The 21,240-nt window shown below is 41.8% G+C and overlaps 1 long non-coding RNA gene across 1 annotated transcript in view; it reads right to left on the minus strand.

Moving 5' to 3' along the window:
- Positions 1–21,240, minus strand: part of LOC127463297 (uncharacterized) — a 275,239-nt gene that overhangs the window by 54,681 nt on the left and 199,318 nt on the right. The window contains exon 11 of the long non-coding RNA XR_007900761.1: positions 11,682–11,787. This is a non-coding gene — a long non-coding RNA (uncharacterized LOC127463297). The remainder of the gene's footprint in view (positions 1–11,681; positions 11,788–21,240) is intronic.

Raw genomic sequence — 21,240 nt, forward strand, 5'->3', positions numbered from 1 at the left:
ACTGCCCTGTCAGTAAGGAAGCACCAGCTTTTTAACAGGCTCCAGCCAACAGCAGCTACTGTGCTCTTCACATCTGCTCTCCCCTTGCCCAAGGCAGAGCTCCTTCCAAAGGAGTTCTGAGGGGGCTTTAGTAGCCAGATGGGGGTTGGTCTCTTCTCCCAAGCAAGAAGTGTCAGGACAAGAGCAAACGGCCTCAAGCTGTGCCAGGAGAGGTTCAGGTTGGATACAAGGAACAATTTCTTCACTGGAAGGATTGCCGAGCATTGGAACAGGCTGCCCAGGGCACTGAAAGGATTTAAAGGTGTGTAGATGTGGTACTTGGGGATGTGTTTCAGTGTTGGCCTCGGCAGTGTTTGGTTAACAGTTCCACTGGATGATCTTAGGGGTCTTTTTCAACCTAAAGAATTCCAAAATTCCTTAACAACAGAGCAACAAAACGTAACTTCCCTTATATTCCAGCATTCGTAATGACATAAAGTAGTATTAATAAGATACTCAGCAAAACATCAGAAAAAACATGTTATGATATAGCTTAAAACAAATTAAAATCATTGAAAATTTGCCTGGTCCTATCCTTCAAGTCAAAGGGAGCAAACCAAGAGGATGAGTTCTCAGGTATAATTCCTGATGCAGCTTTCAGGTACTGAGTAGGCTGGTACCTGGTATTCCTCAAAGCACTGCACTGAGAATGCACAGATCAATGAAAGAATCACACAACAAGATGTGTGTGTGCCTCAGCAGGCTTATCCTTTCTTCCACCTTCTGTCTTTTCCTTACACGTTCCCTGAAGCAGTATCTTTATACTTTTATATTCCTGTATTTCTACAGATAATAACCAAAACAGCTACACACCCCCTTTCCACTGCAACCAAATTGTTCTAAAATAAACCTGCCATATATATATGTGTGTGTGTGTATATATATATATATAATATATATATTGAATATATATATATAATATATATATGAATATATATATATATTCATATATATATATATGAAAACACCGGTCATTCAGTGTCTTTTCACTCTCACCTGCCCCATGGGATCTCACTTACCCTCACCTTTGGGGCAGGTCACAACATTTCACTCCCAAAAATTATCTTTCTTGTCATCAGTACAGATTAGGCTCCCAAGTCTTCTTACACACACAATGTCAAATTGAACTGATCTAAATCCATTTTCTTCTCTTCATACATTTTTTTCTACAATGGATGTATACATATTTGTGTAAATCTGTATTCCAAACCTCATTCTATTATTTTAAATAATAAATACTAGTTTTAAAAGACAAGGTAAAATAAAATAAAATACAGTAAATAACAACTTCTTAAATTATAAATAATACATTAAAAAGAAAATAAATACTCAGCTCCCACTGTCAAACCTATCACTTCGAACTGCTCTGCTTCTATAAGGAAATCAAAGTTTTATGCCACCAGTACTGAGAACCCAATAGGAGCCTGATCCTTTGCACCGACAATCCCTTCCTCTTCCTCAAATCTCCAAGTCAGCTCTGTCTTGGTTCTCTCCTTCCCATGCCATCTGTGCACTAAAGATTCCTTTCTGCTTTCCTTGGCCCATTATAACACATTTAACTATGCACATACATATCCATAAAATAAATAACATGTTCCACATTTTTATCCTTTCAAATATGAATTAAGGAATTGTCTTTGGTGACAGTCTGCTCTTTTGTCTGTGCATTACCAGCAAAAGAATAACAATGTTCAATGGATTTCAGTCGAGAATTAACAAGAGGAATGAAAAATATTTTATGCAGTTCCCTTTCTTCATATGCACAACTAAACCAGGCGTGTCTCTCTGTACTCATGTAGACAGACACAGTTTTCATACAGTTATAAATAATCACTGAGCATATCAGCACTAAAAATTAGTGGGGAACAAACACAGAAAAAGCCTTTCTGGGTTTGTTTATTTATCACTGTTTTCTATCGCAAGTCAACTGGTTTGACATTGCTGAAAGAAACCTTGTCCAACAACAGCAGGAAAAACAAAAGAAGCCTTGGATTATTTTCTTCCATAAACTAAAAGCAAACCAAAAGAGGGCTCAATGACACTAGAAACACGCATCAGACTTTCCTGGGGGGAAAGCAGCAAGCTAAGCATATCCCTTTGGCTCTCCCATTCTGTTAATTCTTCACCAGTGCGTGTACCTACAGAAGACTTCAGCTGAATTCCAGTTCAATCTCTCCCTTGACTATCCTGGAGACACTCCATTTAAACATGTTCTCATTTCCTTCATGTCACGTTATGTGTTTCTTCCCTGGAAGTGCAGCGTGTTTTCCTGAGAGGGTGATACAGGTAACATTTAATATCTAATTGTAAAATAATAGTAGCATTTATCAACCCTGAGTTCCACTGGCACTACTAATTCTCACAACACATACTCACGTAACTGGGGCCACAAACTCTGGGACTCCAAAAACCATTTTTGCCTTGGGCAGCAGGAAAGGAGGAAAGGCAAGAGAAACCCGTTTGCATGGAGACCAGTGACTAAACCAAACCTCTGTCCTGGTTCTGACAGCTGCCTTTAGAACTTACTCTCCCCAAAACGCAGTGCTTGTGCAGTCACAAGGAGGCAAGAAAAGCAAATGATCCATAAAACATACCTGGATTTCCCTTTCAACGGCAGCTCATTTTTCATTTGCAGTGTTGCACTGAGCATTCATTAATTCAAGAGCAGAACAGTGGATGAACCGCCAAGTCTAAGAGGAAGTCTTTAGTTTCAATTTCCTTTGTGTAATCACTGATAAAAATATCCTCGGAGTAGACACTTAACTAGACACTGACAGATCTGCATCGAGCTACAAGGATGTAGATGAAATATGTAAACTAAATTATGTACTAATACACACCACAAATGCAAGTATAACCCTAAAAATCACAAGTTCTGTCTAAAATGAATAGAGTTTCTTTTTACAAAAAGATCACAATCTTTGCTAGTGGAATACACCACTTTCACCTGAAGTATCACTGCATTTTCTAGGCTTCTTGAATCAAGTGGCTGCCTTACCATGTGCACTCTAACAAATATTATTTCAGCAAGTGCCACTGGAAGAGTCCTCCCGTCACACTCCTGGGTTAAACAGTTTACTGGAGCCCTGACACCCAAGGAAAAGACTTAAGAAAGCCTTCCTATAGTTGAACGCATATTTGCTTCAAATATTAATACCATGCTCCAGAATAGTGTGACATGTAAGAAAACTGAAAACGTTCTGGCTCTGTGGAAACACTGTGCCTGCGTTTTACACTTTTTAATTTTATTTTGCTTTTCGTTTTAATTATCAAAGCATATAGAAGATCAAGTATTGAAGGTTCTAAGCATAAATTCATTAAAATTCTAAGTTCATTTATCTAAGGAGAGAAAAATGAGAAAACTGAAAAACAACTGCAAAATATTTTCAGTAATCAAAATGAAGTAACTGACACTAAGTAGGGAAGGGAAATTTGTATTTTGTTTTAATATGCAATTTTAATATAACAGCTACTTAGGGTGGCATTTTAGAGCTCACATAAATATTTTAACATTCTAAATTGCATCTTTACTGAACTGTACTTAATGGCATTCATTATTATAATTTTCACTGAAACAGAAACCTGGTAAACACCCGTTTAATCTCAGTACCTTAATGCAGTAGCAGAGCTGTACCTTTGCCTGCACTCTGTGTCCGTCTGCACTGTGCCCAGGACTGTTTGCAGTGGAACTGACTCCCTAAGCTATAAATGCCCAGTAAGACACAGCACTGGCTGCAGGACTGAACTGGTTCCGGAAGGAGGTGGCACAACCTGAACTGTCACCTCCAGCTCCATTTCTCGGTGACACGGAGGCAGACTCCCACAAAGAGCTGGGAAGTTATATTAAGATATTGTGTGATGTGCTGCCAGGGTCTTTAACAGGCTTCCAGAGTACAAAGGTCATAGATTGCTTATTTATAGATCAGGAGGATACTGTACAAACCATGTGGTTTTAGGAGCTTGTGCTTCTAACCTAAATGATTCTGTGAAACAATGCAATGTACACTGCATTTTGAGAAATGGCATTAATTGAAAGGTGTCCTCTTTAACTAGTATATGGTCTTGATTCAACAAGAAAATCAAGAGACATGCCTAAATCTTGCTCAGCTGGGGCAGAGCTTACCTTGCTGTATGGTTTTAAAGAAATTTTGAGGAGACTTCCTTCTCTTTTAGACAGACTGAGCAGGGTCACAAAGAGAATTCCTCTTATTATGTGTTTGTGGAGCATTTAGCACAGCTGTATCTTTTGTCTTAACACATAAAATTACTTTCTCTTCTGCATTTGACAGTTGGACTTGATAATCCTAGAGGCCTTTTCCAACCTAAAGGATTCCATGATCTGTGTAGCAGCTGTATGAGGTGTTGGAAGTATAACCCCATAGAGTCCATCCTTCTCAGCCACAACGTGCCGCACTTAACCACAAAGGGCTTGGTTCAGATTTGATTCTCACCCCAGTCCTGCCGGTCTCTTGGTCACATCACTCCTGCCTTGCCTCTGCTCTCCTGGGACCAGGCAGTGGAGTGCTAATGTTTGCCAGACAGCTGTTGTGTGGCTTAATTACCTCCACAAAGGGAAACAGAATCCCTGCAAATTCTCCTCCAAGGGCGTGAAATGCACACGTGTCTGCCAGTATCATCAGCAAATCAATCGCTATTCTGTGTACATACACACACAGGCTGTTCCCTAACAAATAAACACTTTTCCCCCTTTTCAGTTAAAGAAAGGACTAAAGTAGCCCCCAGTCCTGTAGTAAACCGTCCCTCCCTTCCCACTCTTCAGGTATTAACAGGCTAGAAAACGAAAGCATATTGTGCCTCCCCCTCCAGACACTATTTTTATTCGAACACTTCTGATTTTCAAACCTGACAGAGCCTTTAATAAGACATAATAGGCAAGCTGAATGTCAGTCCCAAGAGTCAGAAAAACAGTCTATTTTAACCTGTCTGAAATGCAGCAAACAGCTTCAACAACGAAAATGAGCAGACAGAATTACTCCAGTATTCTGTGCTAAGACATTTGTACTGTATCAGTCCAAACCCCGGGTATACACTCGACACTTCTCCTTTACTGTCTGCCTACTGAGAGAACTCATGAAAACTCAGAAACTTGTGTTGTTTGGCACTGGGTTAAATGCAAGCATCCAGGTTTGTCTCCTGCACTGACACAGATTTTCCAAACAGCTGCTCTGTGTTCCAGCGCAGCGACACCACTAGGTCAGACTGGCAGGCGAGCACAGCATCAGCGAGTTCTGCCCCCGCTCTCAGCCTCAGGGCCAGTACAGCTCAGCAGGTCTCAGAGTCCAGCCTTCTGTCCTGCAGTTTAAATAGGACTTCACAATTTTTGACATGGTGACCCTGATCTTTCAGTGCCCCATTATGTCATATTAGAAAAAAAAAGGTGTATTTGTCTTCTCCCAAGCTTTATCTTTCCATAAGGAATTTAGGATATACATGGATCAAATACTGTACTATACAGGGCTTGTCTTGAATTTTAACCTGGAATTCTACCATAAGACTCATTTAGGAATACCACTGTTATGTAATGCAATGTTATACATCATATTTACTATAATATCTTGTCAAAAATAAGATTTGTCATTTAAGACAGTTCAGTTTCAGGGGACTAAAATGTGCAAAGTCTGTTTGCATTAAGAAACCTTCTCAAAATGAAATCTAGTAAGGAAAAACTCCCACAAGCAGCAAGACTCTACAGTGATTTAGTTAAAATCAGTCTCTCAATATCATGATCTTACATGTTTGTTTGGCTGGTCATTTGGTTTTACAGGAGTAATCTTATCAGTCTACAAAACCTGGTGAGTAAATAGTTATTTTAATACTTTTCTCTTTCCATTGTTTTCCATTTGAAGCTCTCAGTGTGTTTTTATTTCATAGAAGATGCTTCAAAAGGGCAACCATGTCTGAGGAAAGAGCAGCTCAGGCCATTGTAAGTTACTAATTTCGAGCTCCGTGCTGTTCCCATTCTGCAGGACAGAGAAACCTGCTTGCTCCTTCCATCCCAGGTCCTGTGGGTCCCAGGACAGGCAGAGGCCACCTGGGATCTCTAGAACACGATTCCTGTCCACGATTCCTGTCCTACTGTTATGCCCGAAAGAGTTTAAGAACAGCCTCACCTTAAGCACACGGCCATGTCCCAACTCCTTAGTCACAGGTGTGTTCATAGAATACTAGTTTTACCAGGAAAGAAAAGGTACCATCAAAGTCTTGAAAGGTGGAAAATTTGACAATTTAACTCTTAAAGTCCTTCCAATCTCCTTTGTCTATTTAAGTAGCACTTAAGTATTTATTAGCCCACCCTAAGGAGATCAATATGGTGTCTCAACATTTAACAGACTATTTACGGACTTTCTATCTTCTTTAAATGTCAGGGGTTTTCATGCACATACTCTCTCTTCCCACTTTTGTCTACAATTCATCCCTCTTATCACTGGAAAGCTGAAAAATATGGGAACACATTGATCTCAATAATGTCCCAATTAGAATCGGTGCTCTACCCAAAATGAACAACATCCAACACAGAACAGTGAAGTCAAAAGTGGATGGTGTTTATCGAGCAAATAAAAACCTCCACTGTAAGTGTTCCAGCAGCATTACACTTTAGAAATAGAGGTACTTCCAGAGTAACACCCAGGCTCAGTACCCCAGCACACAGTGAGTCTGAAATGCACAGTGGAGTTAAATACATGCTTAAATGCTTCAGGAACTGGAACCCATCAGGAGTTTGTCCGCTGTCACCAAATATGCCCACACTTATAACTGATATGGCTGCTAAGACTCAATTTCTCCTGAAGCACAGACCTTTTAGGGTGGTAGTTATTTCATTTACACGGCGGCAGCCTGGTCCTGAATTACTTAACTGTGCTCTATCTACCACGCTAATCTAACGTCAAAAAGTGAATTATATTTCAAAAATACAACCTCAGTAATCCTGTTCCAGCTTAGCTGTCAGATTCCATAAAGCACCCTTCCATCTCCAGGCAGCACGAGGCCGTTTCCAAGCACACAGAAGGGCAGTGTTCCCTCAGGAACTCTGAGGGCTGCGGGGCCTGCCGGGCCGGCACAGAGACCCCCCAGCTCCCGGCTGGGTGTGCCTGGGGACACCGAGAGCTCTCCGAGCCCACACCAGGCACACACTGCCCGGCTCTCACACACCTCCCCGGTGTGTGGCAATGCACAGGGCCGAGGGCAGGGCCAGCAGAGCCGCCCCACGGCCCACCCGCTGCAGGACTCACACACCACCCTCACGGTGCCGGGTCCCAGCCCTTCCCACAGGAACTGCCCCTCCTCGCCCGCTGCTGCTGCTGGGTGAGGGCAGCGAGAGCTGAACAAAAGGTAAAATATTACACACTGAGGCTTGACCAAAGCAAAACTGCTCTACTGATTACCTCCAGTTCTACCAATCGGTCACCAAGTTTAACGACTTTTAACTCAATCTGACCACTCGCACAGATGACCCCCTAAGTCAAGTCACAGAGCAAAAGTGACCGAACCTGTGAGAAACACTCCTGTGTTTCTTCTGAATTCCTATCTATTCCTGTCAGAATCAGATATAAGAAGAAACTCCACCAGAAAAGTTTTCCTCACGAGGCTGCCAATTGATTCTGCAGACTCAGCTAACCAACAGACTCCTGTGCATTTCTGCAAGCAGATCCTCCTAATCTCTTTGCACAGGATACGAGAACAAAATTAGAGAAGAGGCAGGGGTTGCAACTACAGTAACACAAACTTCACAGATATGTACATGCTTTGTGAGCAACCAAGGGCTTATTTTCATCATTTAGGTAGAAATTTTAAGATACTGATTCTTGAGATGGATTATAATTTTGCCAACTGAAATTTCCCCAAAACAGACTTGGCAATCAATTCCACCATTTATAATCCACAAGCGATGGCTTGGTAGCACAGAGGATGCAGTTACTTGGAAACATGCTTTCAGCTTTAGGGATGAAAGCCAGATTTTAACATTTTCAGAAAACTGCTGCATTGTTTAGATAGAAGGTGAAAATTCTGCCTCCTGTCTTTATTTTAAGCAATGCAGCAACTTCTTTAAACTGCTGAAAACTGCCTTGCATTTCCAAAATTGAAAGCATGCTGGTGTGGTTTTAGCCAGGCGGGATTACCATCACGGAGCGAAGTCTCCACGTACTGTTGGAGGTTCGGGGTCGGCCTGACTGTTGTTTTCTTTGTGTTTTGAAGTGCAAGGGGAGAAAAATCAGGCCCCTCTGAGGTTTGGGATTTAACCCATCTTTATATCATACTAATACTGATTTTCCTGTGGCTTAAATCAACCCTCCTACTATCCAGAAGAGGTTACTGGGATGTGTCCTGTGAGCCCCCTCCTTTCCCCCAGCACAGCTCTGAATGATGATCTCATTCTCCACTCGTATATCTTCTCATTCCATCTGTGGGCCAATAACTCATAAATCTGTCCCTTCTTTCATGGCTTGTCTCATTTCATCTCATCCTGTCTCATATCTCTTCTTGGGTGTTTTGTTGTCAGTTATGAGTCACTATAACTCAGAGTTAATTCACATTTGAAACCCTCTTCCCTCTCCACATTACTGTTCAATATATGCAACTTAGGTCCCATGAATGCCCTGCCTCCTGAAAAAAAATTTAAAAAAAAGGAAAAAAACCCCCAATTCGTATTTTTGAACATTATCAAGGAAAGCAAATTTACAGAATACAAGTTCAGGAGCTTCCAAAATGAAGGCTGTCAATAATTTTTTTTATTCCCTTTCAGTATCTTCATTGCACTTAAATTTTACAGCTGACACTCAAATCACCACCACTGTTCATTTTGCATCAGGAACTGCTCATGCCTGGGCTGTGTAACAGGTGCAAAGCTGTAGTTTTGAAACAAAGGCATCCAGACTTCACCATCAACTTAAGCAGACATCCCAGTCACCACTCAGGGCAGAAGGATGTTCAAATCAAGGAACAGGCGGAACAGGCACTCCTGCACTTTCTGGAGCCATTGCCTTGGTTACCAGACCCAGCAAACATCACATTCTCTATTAGGTTTTTGATACTAATTCTTCCTATGCTCAATGCAGAGTGTTTTGGAATGAGAAAGACCATGGTTCTGAGAGTTTTGCAAATTTTTCCAATTAGGAAAAATTCCTTTTAAAACGCCATCAACATCTAGAAATACCAACTGTGGTAATATACTGATTTCAAATTTTTCAAGTCCCAAAGTTAAACAAAATTTGTGAAATGGAAGTACTCCTTCTATGAAAACCAAGCCAAATTAAAATCTGCATCTCAAATACAGCAACACTTGTAAGCAGCTTACAATTATAATTTATTTAAAAAACAGTGTATCAGGTTGTGTTAGAAACATGAAAGGTTTGCAACAAGCATTAAGTGCAATTTTTTCCCTAAGAAGGAAAAAAACCTTCCTTTCTAAAATAGCTTGTTACTCACAGTTTCTCAAGCCACATATCGTCTGAAATTTCTAAGAGGAAAATTTGACTTCTAGAGTTTTCTTATTTTGAGGACCGATCCCAACCTGAAATTCAAAGTAAAGTCCATCTTCCCCATAACGATGAGTTTTGAGAACATTAAGGTCAATAACTCGTATCTAAAATATGGGATGTTTGTTTGACCACCACCTTTGGCTACAGAATTAGTCCATAATTTCAGGTTATAGAATGTTCTCAGGCACTATTATTCCTATCTATTGTCAATAAAATTCACGCAAGGCTCATTTCTCCTCTCCTTGAGTGTTAACTCTTCTGAAGGAACTACGTAACTGGGTAGAAAACCACTTCTTAATCTCGAGTGTACTTATTTTCAAAAGGCTTGAAAGTGTAAATGCTTTAGATACAATTAATCTTCTTACAGGAAAACAGTATCACTCATCAAAGTTGAACAGAAACCTTTCCTAAATCTACATGAGGAGATTCTGACTGCAGTTTCTGGTTCTTCCAAAGAATACTGTAGCTCCAAAGTGAGACTGAGGATGTTCTGAAGGCAAACAATCTGACCCAAGATTCAAAAGCACTTAGAAGGAAAAAACAAGAATTTTCACCACTGGACTTTACTTTTTGGGATGCCACTGTGAGCAACTACTTGCACTGGAGGTCCAATGTTGGCAAAAAAAAAAAAGCCACTGAAGACAAAACACTGAAAAGTACTAACAGTGCTACACCATCAGTCGCTGGTGCCACATGTTACATCTGCATTATGTGCAGCAAAACCTGGTGCTCTGGGATTTAATACAAATTTTGCATGACTTATCTGAAGTTCACTCAGATGAAGCAAACTGCATAAGTCACAGGAGCACTTTGGTAGCAGAATCTGAAAGAGTACATCAACACTGTCTGTGAGCACACTGCCAAAACCACGGGAATGCACACATAATAAAATATCAACTTGAATAAATATCTGGAAGCTGATACACTGTGTAAGCTCAGGAATTAAAATAATATTCAGAGTGACTTTGCTGTTTACTCATATTTGCTTTTCAGCCAGTCACATATGGTGTAACATTTAAGGAAAGTGATTTGTCACATGTCAGTGACATAACCATGAAATATAAACCCTTAGGAAGTACCTTTTGTGGGTTTGTTTAAAATACTTAATTCATGAACAACAGTTTGCAATGTTAATTGCAACAGCTTAACCACTGCAATGAGATAACATTGCAATGACTGTTCCAGTAAAAGTTTTTCTCTGCCCTGGTACTGACTGAGGGACTCTGCAAGCACAACTCTCACCTTTATGCCCCTCAGTAGCCCATTTGCCTCCCCAGCTGATCAGCTGCAAAGGGACCAAGCTGTGTACAGCCAACACTTACATCATCATACAGACACGTACGGAATTCCCTGTTGCTGCTAAGTTGTCACTTTGCACATCCACAGCACGTCTGTCACCACCCGCTCACGAGGAGGGTGGAAAGGGAATCACCCAAGTGTTCTCCTTCCTCCACACGGAACACAGGCTCAGCAGGCCTTGCTACGTTTTCCTCTATGTACCCCTAAAACAAAAATCTATTTCCCTATAATCTGGATTGTTCCTGCTGTCCAACTAGAAAGTCTCATTTTGGCACTGGGAAGAACTGTAAACATCTGGTCTTCTCTCAGCTGTATGCAGGACATACACACAACTTAAAGCTCTCTAAAATCCTTGAGGCCTGGCAAGCGGTACATGGGATGTCCTGGCACCCCTGGGAACCAAAATGCCCCCACTGTAAGCCTAACCCAGGACCCAGTGCTTGAGGTCACTGGGAGTTCTGTAGTGCCTTAGCCCGTCAGCAGAGGAGAGACTGTTCCCTTTGCTCCAGTGTGTGCCAGAGAAGAAACCTCTTTGCCCCCCACTGCCCAGATGGCCCTCGGTGCTCTGGGGAGCAGCACACGGGAGGGAACCTTCAGCAGCATCCTCGTGTGTTGAACCTGGGGCTACAACAGCCACGGCACCTTTTCAAACCTGGCTCCCTCTTTAAGTTGCAGGGGGCATTCTCACTAAACAACTTTCATCCTTGCCCTGACTTTTTATTTTTTTTACAGCATTTTCTCATCACTTTGTGTGAGTTAACAAGAACATTTTCCTTGCAGTGCAGGAACTGCAGGGCACACCACGTGTGCACCAATTGCTGGTGTAGGATATGAAAGTGCAAATACCTGAACACCTTGCAGGTTAGTCTCCAATGGCTCCTCCTTGTGTGTTTTGAGTTCATTTTGCCAGATCACTGCTTTGTCTTTTTAAGGGCAGTCCGAGACAGATGCGCTGTAACAGCAGAAGAAAAAGCTATCTGAGTGTGAATTTAGCCAGAAAACGCAGAATAAACACAGCAAAAGCCAAAACATCATAAAATAAACATTTAAGTACCGTTACCCCCTATAGTCTGTTTTATTGATAAATGTGACACACCATGCGGAGTAGAAGAACAAGCAACAGCAAACAAACCATGACATTTCATAGGAAAGGATGGGAAATATTTGCACTGTTCCTTTAAGCAGTTTTGAACTTTCTGAACTGAACCGCCCTCAAGACTGCTGGCAGTGTTCGGAGCTTTCCTTCTTCACCAAGTCCTCTCCTCCTCCCCTTCTTTAGCTGAACCAGAAGAGCATACTAGCTCCAGTCCATCTCCTTTAGGATATACACACCTCACAGGCTGGGGCCGACTCACCCAGAGCGTGCACCTTATAGGAGAGCTACACTCCAAACCTTGGAAAACTTTCCCTCTCCTGGTTACTCAGGAACTGGGAACAAACCATTTGTAGTTCACCAAAGCCAAAGCACCTGCCACATAAACGTATATGCTTGCTTTGAATAGAGTGATGTTGTGCCAGTGCATACAAGCAGAGAATTTGGGGAAATGTGTGTGAAATATCTTTAAATTCATCAGAATAAACACCAGAGAATCATTTTCTCTCCAGGCCAGTAAGAAAATGTGTGTTCTATCTTTGTGGAAGAGTCAGTTCACTGACATTAATGTGGAGGTAAATCAACATAAGTGCACAAATATTCCAACTTCACATAGATCTGGAGAGAACAGAAACGTTACAGAACGTCTGAAGTGTTCTTCAGTTCTTCAGTACTGATCCTTCACACCTCCAACAAGGAAATCCAGTGCCAGTAGCAGGAGACCAACATGCTCATCCCCAGTTTCAAATGTTTCTGGTTGGTAACTTTTGCCTTTTTGCTAACATTAGGTTCTACACATTCATTTCAAAGAGGTTATAAAATGCACCTACTGTGCAAGTAAAGTACTTTCCATAAAGGTATTCTTTAATTAAATAGTGCTGAGTTTGGGTCTCTTATGAATATTGATGCAAGCCTTACATTTTCAAAACTTAGGGAAATGTGATTTTAGAAGATGCAATCTTCCATAACAGCAATTTCTGAAGATTCTGGGTCCCTCTGAAGGTTGCTGAAGCTGATCACCCAAAATCACTAATTATTTCCCAATCTTAAGGTGAGGTATATTGTGAAAAGTGATGGAGTGGCCACTATTTGGAAGATATAGGACGATTTACACATCAGTAACATCCCATGGAATTCAAAACCATGTTCTTTGCTGGTAGCCAAATTCTTCCAGTAGTAGCAAGAATATAATCTCCCCAAAGTAAACTGTAAGGCTAGAGTAGAAAATTATAGATAAAGTAAACTGTGCACTGAGTAACTGCAGGGAGTCTAAAGCTGAGGATCTAATAATTAGCCTTATCTCTATCAAGGTGCAACAGGAATAAGCTGAGAAGTGCAAGAATGCCTGAGAAGGCCCCAGGGCTCTTCACAGCTACAGAGAAGCCTCATTGCTCTGGAGAATTTTAAGGTTGATCTCACATGGAGAGAACATGAGACATTCCTTTTTCCTGCCACGCCACTGATGTGGGTGTCTGCAAGGTACACTTCTCCACACCTTTCCCCTCACACAAGCCCCAGTGATGCCACAGGTTCACTGCTAGGTTCCTTTTTTCAGGGCTGCACAGGCACAGGGAGCAGCAGGTGCACAGAGAACAGGGACAGCCTAACTCCTGCTGCCTTGTGGCAGGGAAACCCAAGGGAAAACTCACTTTAAAGAGAGACCTGTTTTCCTTGGAGTTCTTCCATTTCAACCTCTGCTTTGCACAAGACTTAGGATGCTCTAGTTCACTGACTTTGAGATTTCCTGGCGATTATTACACATTCAAACAGTAGCTGGACACTTCACCTTCCAAACTGAAGGGAACACCCCAGACAAGGCGGTCCCTCCTTCCCTGTGCTCTAACACACACTCCAACAGAACAGCAGCAGGTCTGAGTGCAGTCACACACTTCTTTCTCTGCACCACGTGTGAGAGCCTGAGCAACAGCTTTACAGGACACTTCCTCCAAAACCAAAGCAGTTTCTCTCTGAACTGTGCAAATGAAATCACATGAAATTCATTCATTTTACATTTCCTTGGTACAATGAACTCACAGCTTTCTTCTGCTCTGACAGAAATTGCATCACAGGTCTTTTGCAAATTCCCACTGAAAGCAGGTGGAATCTTGTCACTGGCTTCAAGGAGAGCTGGAACAGCTTTTGTGTTATTTTAAAGTGTGGCAAACAGTATCCTTTTCCTTGGGCAGTATAAAATACTGCACTTGGCATATAAAAAATTGTTTAACTAAGAAAAAGGACCCCAAACTTCTCTTTTGAATGTTGCAGCCCTTTCAATGCCTGCAGCCTTCCAGGGAGCTGCACTACTTTAATGGAACAGCAGTGAAAGAGAAACTGGAAAAACCCCATAAGTGAAATATGAGCAAATCTGCATCCCACAGATCTGCAGCAGGCACACCTCTACTCAGGGTTACAAAGTGTGAGCACTTGGCAGTTTCATAGAGTTCAAACATGTTGCCCATAGCTGGGTCAAGTGAGTGGTTGCGTCACATGATTTTTTTTTTCAAGTTTTCTAATGCTCTCACAAGGTCCAAAACCTTCCTTTTGCAGTTTCTGATAGACAAAATAGAAACAGCAAAAGGAAGTAAATGGGAAGTTTGGGTTACCTTACCGCCTCCTTTCTCAAGCAGAAGACAAATTTATGGCTCTTACTTCATGATTAAGTTTTATTACCTGGGATATGGTTGAGGCTTTCAAGGCTGACTTAATTCAACCTGACATCAACTGACAAAGCAAATTCCAACCTTGATTTACATAGCCTGCAAAAAAGTATTACTGAAGCACACAAACAGAACCAAATACCTTTATGTGTATCATGATCTGCACAAACACCCCCTTTGCAGCCTGTGAGCCCACCTGGCAACTCTGAATATGCAACAGGGGCACGGCACCACTGCTATTTGTACCAGACTGGGGATGAGATCCACAAGGAATACCATTTAAATAGAAATTCTGCCCCATACAGTGACTGTGCTACTCCATAGATCTGTTCTCTGCCAAGTGCAACTGGTCCAAGTCTGCCATCCTGTGTCCCATCTGCCTTCCCAGTGCCCCTGTAGCAGCAACCTCACGCAGGTAAATCCCCGAGGAGCTTGTTCCAGGAAGGGCCTCCAACGCTGCATGTGGAGAGGGCAGATGGGACTTGCAGCAAGCCACAGCTTGATCATCCTGAGAAAATGCCACTCCTTAGCCAGCCCCTTTCCTTTAACACACAGAAAAGGGGTGCCAGCCCCTCAAGCAGAGGAACAGCTCAGCCTCACGTGGGACTTCCAATGGCTGAAACAAAAAAGGTATTTAAAGGCGGTGAAAAAATCCAGTGCTACATTGACTGACTTCCAAGAGTGACTGGCACAGCCTTTGTTAGTGCTGAATGCAGTGAGGATGATGTGAAAAAGCCAAACCATGTTTAGAATCTGACTGAAGGGTTAAAGTTAGGAGACCTTTCTTACACTAACCCAGTCTAGTTCAATGAGACTGTCCCTATCAAATCCATGTTGCTATTTTCATTTCCACAGTGGAACTGCACTACCAAGCATACTGATTTGAGCTGGCCACAAAGAAAATGTTCTAGCAAAAATGATCCAGAAATAATTTTAGCAATGTAAAATGCCTATGCTGCTCTGGCATGTTTCATCAAGAAACAGTTCACAAGATTCTGCCTTGAAGGTTACACTTATTACTCACAGGTACAGAAACCAGCACTTAGGATGAACCATCTGTATTTTTAATATAGGGGATTGAGGTATGGAAAAAGAATAACGTCCATCCTCTCCTATGAAACAGTGCAAAAGGTTATCTGAAATAAATAAATGATTTGTGAACTATTATACATTGGGTTTTTATTTTCAGTTAAATGTTTCTCTCCTAATCCTTTTAGGACTAGAATATCATTAGTCTAATTGAAGGTTATGTGCCTTTATTTCCTCCTTCCCCCTCAGAGCAAGGCCACACCAATCAGCGTGTGCTCATCCTGCCAATCAGTCTCTCAGAGAGGCTGGATGCACCGAGCTCCTGCAATCACCTACACTGCTCAGGAGAATTAGCACAACACAGGTCTAATTAGAAACTAAACACTGTGTTATCTGCAATGATTTGGAGATGGAGTAAGCTGATGCATGTTTTAGGAACCTCTTTTGCTGCACAGTAGTTCATGATAACACCCACCTCACAGCTCATTAGCAAATCAAAATATTATACTGTATAAATAATACTTTGTTCTTTTCCATTTTACAGAAGCCCCAGGTCTCAGAAGCCTCCATTACCAAGCACACATGACTTAGTTATATTGGAACACTGTAGGAAATGGAAAGTAGCCCTGGCTGTCCAAAACCAGCAAAAGAGAAGCCAGTATATTGTATACTTTGGTCTGCTCTCTATAGAAGTAGCCCCAACCAGCCTCAAGACATTTTACACTGAAATACATTTTGGCAGAACACAAAGAAACTCCCTCCTGCGTGACGCTGAACATGGACTGTCAGTCCTCCTGGCCGGGACTGATCCCTCCCTCTCGCTCTTCTCTGCAGAAACCCTAAATCCACTACTGCAACCTTCAACCAGAACCCCACACGAGAGCAGGGGGAACCTGGCAAAGAGCTCAAGGGGGAGAAGTAAATGTTTACCAGCACGAGGAGGATGTTCCACTGCACGGCTTCTCGAGGGGAACTGGGGAGCACAGACAGACCAGTTCTCCCTTCCAGCTGAGATAAACATTTCCAAGGCACAGCCTCGGGACACGAGCTCACCCTTCACTGAGCCCCCAGCCCTGCTGCTCTGCCTCAGCCCTCCAGGAGGGGTGCACACTGTGCCACTGCTGTTATTACAGCTGCTGGATGCACAGGTAAGGGGGAAGGTGCAATTTTATGGCTGTGTGGAAAAATCTTTCAAATGCTGGCAGGAGGATGTCTGATGATGCCAGACTGGTGCAGCAAAACATCATATGGAGATAAAGCACTGGAGAAACTGTCCATGTGCCAACGAATGAGGATTCAGGCAAACAATTCTAAACCATACATGCATACTTGGTGTCATTACACTGCTATTACAGATGCCTACCCTGCTTTTCTTCTTTTAAAAGGGTGCAGTTCTGACGCTTTATCACTAGCTTTCTAGCTGGAAGCTAGAAAAGACACCAACAAAGGACACTGGAAGACTGATCTACAGAGAAAATCCACAGGTTTTGAAAAGCCACGATCTAGCTGTAGCTTGAAAGGTGAAACACACTTGTTTGTACCACATTCCCTGAGTTTTCCATACAGATGTACAGGTGCAGACAATTATTTACTGTGGAAAACTATCAGATATCACTTTGCATTACTTGGCAAGTATATATTTATAGTAATTTCTCATAAAAATTGAATTAGGTCAAAGGCTGAAAGGTGACAAGTTTGGACTTTTGTATCCCAACCTGAGACACTTTATGGGTGGATCTCCTGCACAGAGCTGAACGCCTTGAAATCTTTGGAAGGGGTATCAGCAAGGCCTCAAGTTTGGTTCTCTGACACTCTCATTGCCAGAATTACTAGTAATTTTAAAACCTTGGCTCGCAATCTTTAAAAATAAAATAATCATAATATCCATACAGTTCATGATAGAATCTGATCATTCTGCAGAAAATACACATATATTAAGGGTAAAATTCTTCCCCGTTGTGTAACTGGCTTCCCATAATTAAAAGCCTTAAGTGGCCCCTCCCTCTGACTTAAGTTATCATTGCTTTCCATCAGGAGAAGACTGAGGAACCCTTCAAGAGATTTAGTTCAGGCTTAGAAAACAATCAGTTCCAACACAACCTGCAGAGAACCAAAGCTCTGGAACGTGCAATTCCGAAAGCTTAAGAACATTTTTAAGGAAGTATCAAACACGACCATGATTTGAAAATAAAAACTAACCGTACTAAACTAGAAAAGGTCTTCTGCATTGTTTAATAACCTGGAAAAGTACTAATGCTGTATTATATTTTTTAAAACTGCAAATGCTCTCTACTGAACAGCGAGTGAACTGTTTCTGATGAGACAGATCCGCCGTGCTTTGTGAGGTTCTGTGATTTTCACACAGGTCACTCACATAAACGTGATTTTTACTAGAAAGCTTTTTTCCATTCTGGAGTACTTTTACTGCCATTTGGTTTTCCTCAATAATAACATGTGCAAAACATGTATTTCCCATGACTGTTTTGGACACTGAGACTGGGATTGCAATCCATATCCATAACACACTGCACTGGAACCTCAGAGCCAGAAGCATACATTAACTTGGAAACCAGAACTAGTGCTACTCTCCCATCAGATCAAAACCAAATAATCAGAAACATACTTTAGAGTACCAGGCTGGCACCTCACTGAAAGTTGGGGTGCAGATTTTAACTTCAAACAAAACTCAATTTTACATAATTCTAAGCAGGCACAGAATTACCTGGAAGCTTCTGCTGATTTTTAGTTGACTTCCAACTGAGCACATGCAAGAAGGGAAATGACCAGGCTGGCAATATCCTACCTACGAACTGTTGAAGAGAGTAGATGTTTTCACATGGTTCTACTAAGGGAAAAAAATGAAGACAAGAATCCAAATTTAAAGTAACATTCAACTGCTGTGAGCCTATTTGTAACCATTAGGACAGCAAACATATCAGCATTAATTTATGATTAAAAATTTAGGAAAAAGTAAGGTGAAAAGAAATAAAGAAAAAGACTTTGGGAAACAACATAAGCCACAAAGTTTGACTTACTCTAATTAAAGAATGGTGCTGGCTGGCATTGCCTAGCTCTGCAATAGCATGCTTGATTTTGCTGTAAAATTTTGATTTTACTTTTGTTTCATGAAATGTACTGTCCTAAGTTAAAAAGTTTGGGTTTTTTTCATAAGAGATTCATTTTTTATTTAGGCGCAGATGAAAATGATTTAACTTGAGATGGATTAGTCTCGTGAACAGAGTCCAGAGACATTTAAAAAAGGGGGTCTCTCTTGTGCAGGAAACTAGTAAAGTCCATTTGCATTTTAACAAACCACTAGGATCTTGGTGCAAGGTGTATAAAGCTGGATGTTTTTTCAGTTCTAAGTTGGATTTCAGGTTATAAACATTATGAGCTGTTTTCTTCTGAGAATTAATTGCTGTAGATCTAGACCAGTCTGGTCAGGTAAAAAGCAGCACAGGGTAAGACTGAGAAATGAGAATTTCAGTTAAGCCTCAAAACTCATTAATAAAGTTACAGTCTTAAAAAAAAATAAATGTCATACCTACATAATGTATATATGTATGATTTAGATTGTTCTGTATTTCTGGTAATAACTGTGGTTATTGCAGAGAGAACAGTAATTTGTCCAAAGCAAACCATAAATAATTAAGGCCAGGATTTTGACATCGGATCTGTGTGGGTGGATTTTTGCACCCCTGCAGATTCAGTGGCAGGATCAAAGCTGAGGAAAGCCAGAAATACCCTCCGAGTGTGAGCACTGCCGAGGTCCAGCACCTGGCACTCCCAGCGCGGGGACGGCTCTGCTTTCACTGCCCCCTGCCAGCCCCGGGCCTGGGAGAGCAGCACAGCAGCACATTCCTGTCCCACCCCGCCCACAGCAGCCAATTCCTACCCCATCCCTCTCTCCCAGTCGTGGGGCAGAGACAAGGAGACACAGAGCTGGCACTCCGAGTTTCACTTCCTCGCATAATTCTAATAAAATCAGTTTAACCTAAACCCCTCCTCCCAAGTCATATATCAAGCTTATATTTTATAAGTGGTTTTGTTTTGGTTTTTTTGACTTCCTAAAAACCAGTGTTTATTTTTATTTCAGCTGTTCTGAAAGTCATCAGAGAAAAACTACACCCCTTGCTAGCGGTGCTGGTATGGGGCAGGGGCAGAGGAAGTTGTGGACAGCTGATGATGACAACTGGCCAAGAGCTGCCCAGCAACCAACCTCCCACTTGTGGGCAGAATCCCAGAGAACTGCCAGGTTCACCCCCGTGAGCAGATCTCCAAAGGTCAGGCAAGGAGGGAGTACAGCTCTCTGTCACTGCCCTGGCACCCTCCCGAGAGCCTGCCATGGGCACCCTGCAGTGACAGCAGCACATCTGCCAGCTCTGAACGCTGGGCAGCACAATTCACTGCTCTCTACACACCTCAGAGTTGCTGCCTTGCCTTTTTTCTTCTAGAAATCTGAGGGAAAACCCCTGGTGATCTCTTGGACAAGTCCTGGGCACCTTGCTTTTCCTCCTGTGCACTGTCTGTAAGGGAGGTCTGTGCCCAGTGGGATTTATGTGGGTGACGAGCAGCTCCTTTCAGCTCAAACATCTCTGTCAAACACCCTCATTGCCCTTGATATGAGTGAACTCACTGCAGTAACACTGGGAAATCTTGACTTCCACCGTCACTGAAATACAGCTCCCACTCATATGGAATAAAAGGGAGAACACTATGGCCAACATCATGTACAGAACTGGCCTAGATGATATCCCTCAGTTGCCTCCATTTGGAGAAATTCAAAGCTGATCAACAATTCAGCTGATTTCCACGGCAACAGGATTTCAACTCATGAATCAAAATTGCACGAGGGTCAAAAATGCCAAACAGATTATAAAAATATTTTTCCACACTGGGATTCTCAAAGTAAGAGGCAAATAGTTAAACAGAACAGAAATAACAAATTCAGAAGGGACTGACTTTTCATCATCTTTTTGTTGCATAGTGCGTGTCTACCTCGTGTCTGTGCACTTACATGTTTTGAATATTTCATTAAATGCCCTAAATATCAACACATTTTCATGGCTTTAATATCTCCAGCAACTTTTAAGCAGAAAGTGCCTTTATGTGGAGAAGACACATCAGTGTTTAGTTCAACATCTCACCACAGGCCACGCACGATCTAGACTTAAACTTTGCTTAAATTTCATGTAGGGGAACAGCTAAATGCATTTTTACTGTGTTTCCCAATGGAAACATTATCAATAGCATTCTCTGCTTCAGAATTATCACTTCTCCTGAATACCCACAAGAAGTGTGTGATTATTCCCCCGGAACACACTGGGAGTATGTGGTTTCTCTAAGCAAACAAGGCTCACTGTTGTACTTTTCTCTTTGCTGAGGCTCTTGCAATAAATACCTGCAGTAACATTTAACATTGGCAGTGCCAAAGCTATGTAAGAATCAGATTATTTTGTAATTCTCAGTATTTCACTGTTTCAGTTTACACAATTTCTCATAATCTAACAAAACAAACCCAAAAGTGCAAATATCCAGTTCAGCTCCAAGGATACAAAACAGCATGTGGCGTTCTGCATTAGACCATAACTGATGAATTTGTTAATATCTTACTGTCTAGAAGAGT

Source organism: Manacus candei, unplaced genomic scaffold (assembly GCF_025592945.1).
Source record: "Manacus candei isolate 608988 ecotype Guabito, Panama unplaced genomic scaffold, ASM2559294v1 h1tg000153l, whole genome shotgun sequence".
Classification (NCBI taxonomy): domain Eukaryota; kingdom Metazoa; phylum Chordata; class Aves; order Passeriformes; family Pipridae; genus Manacus; species Manacus candei.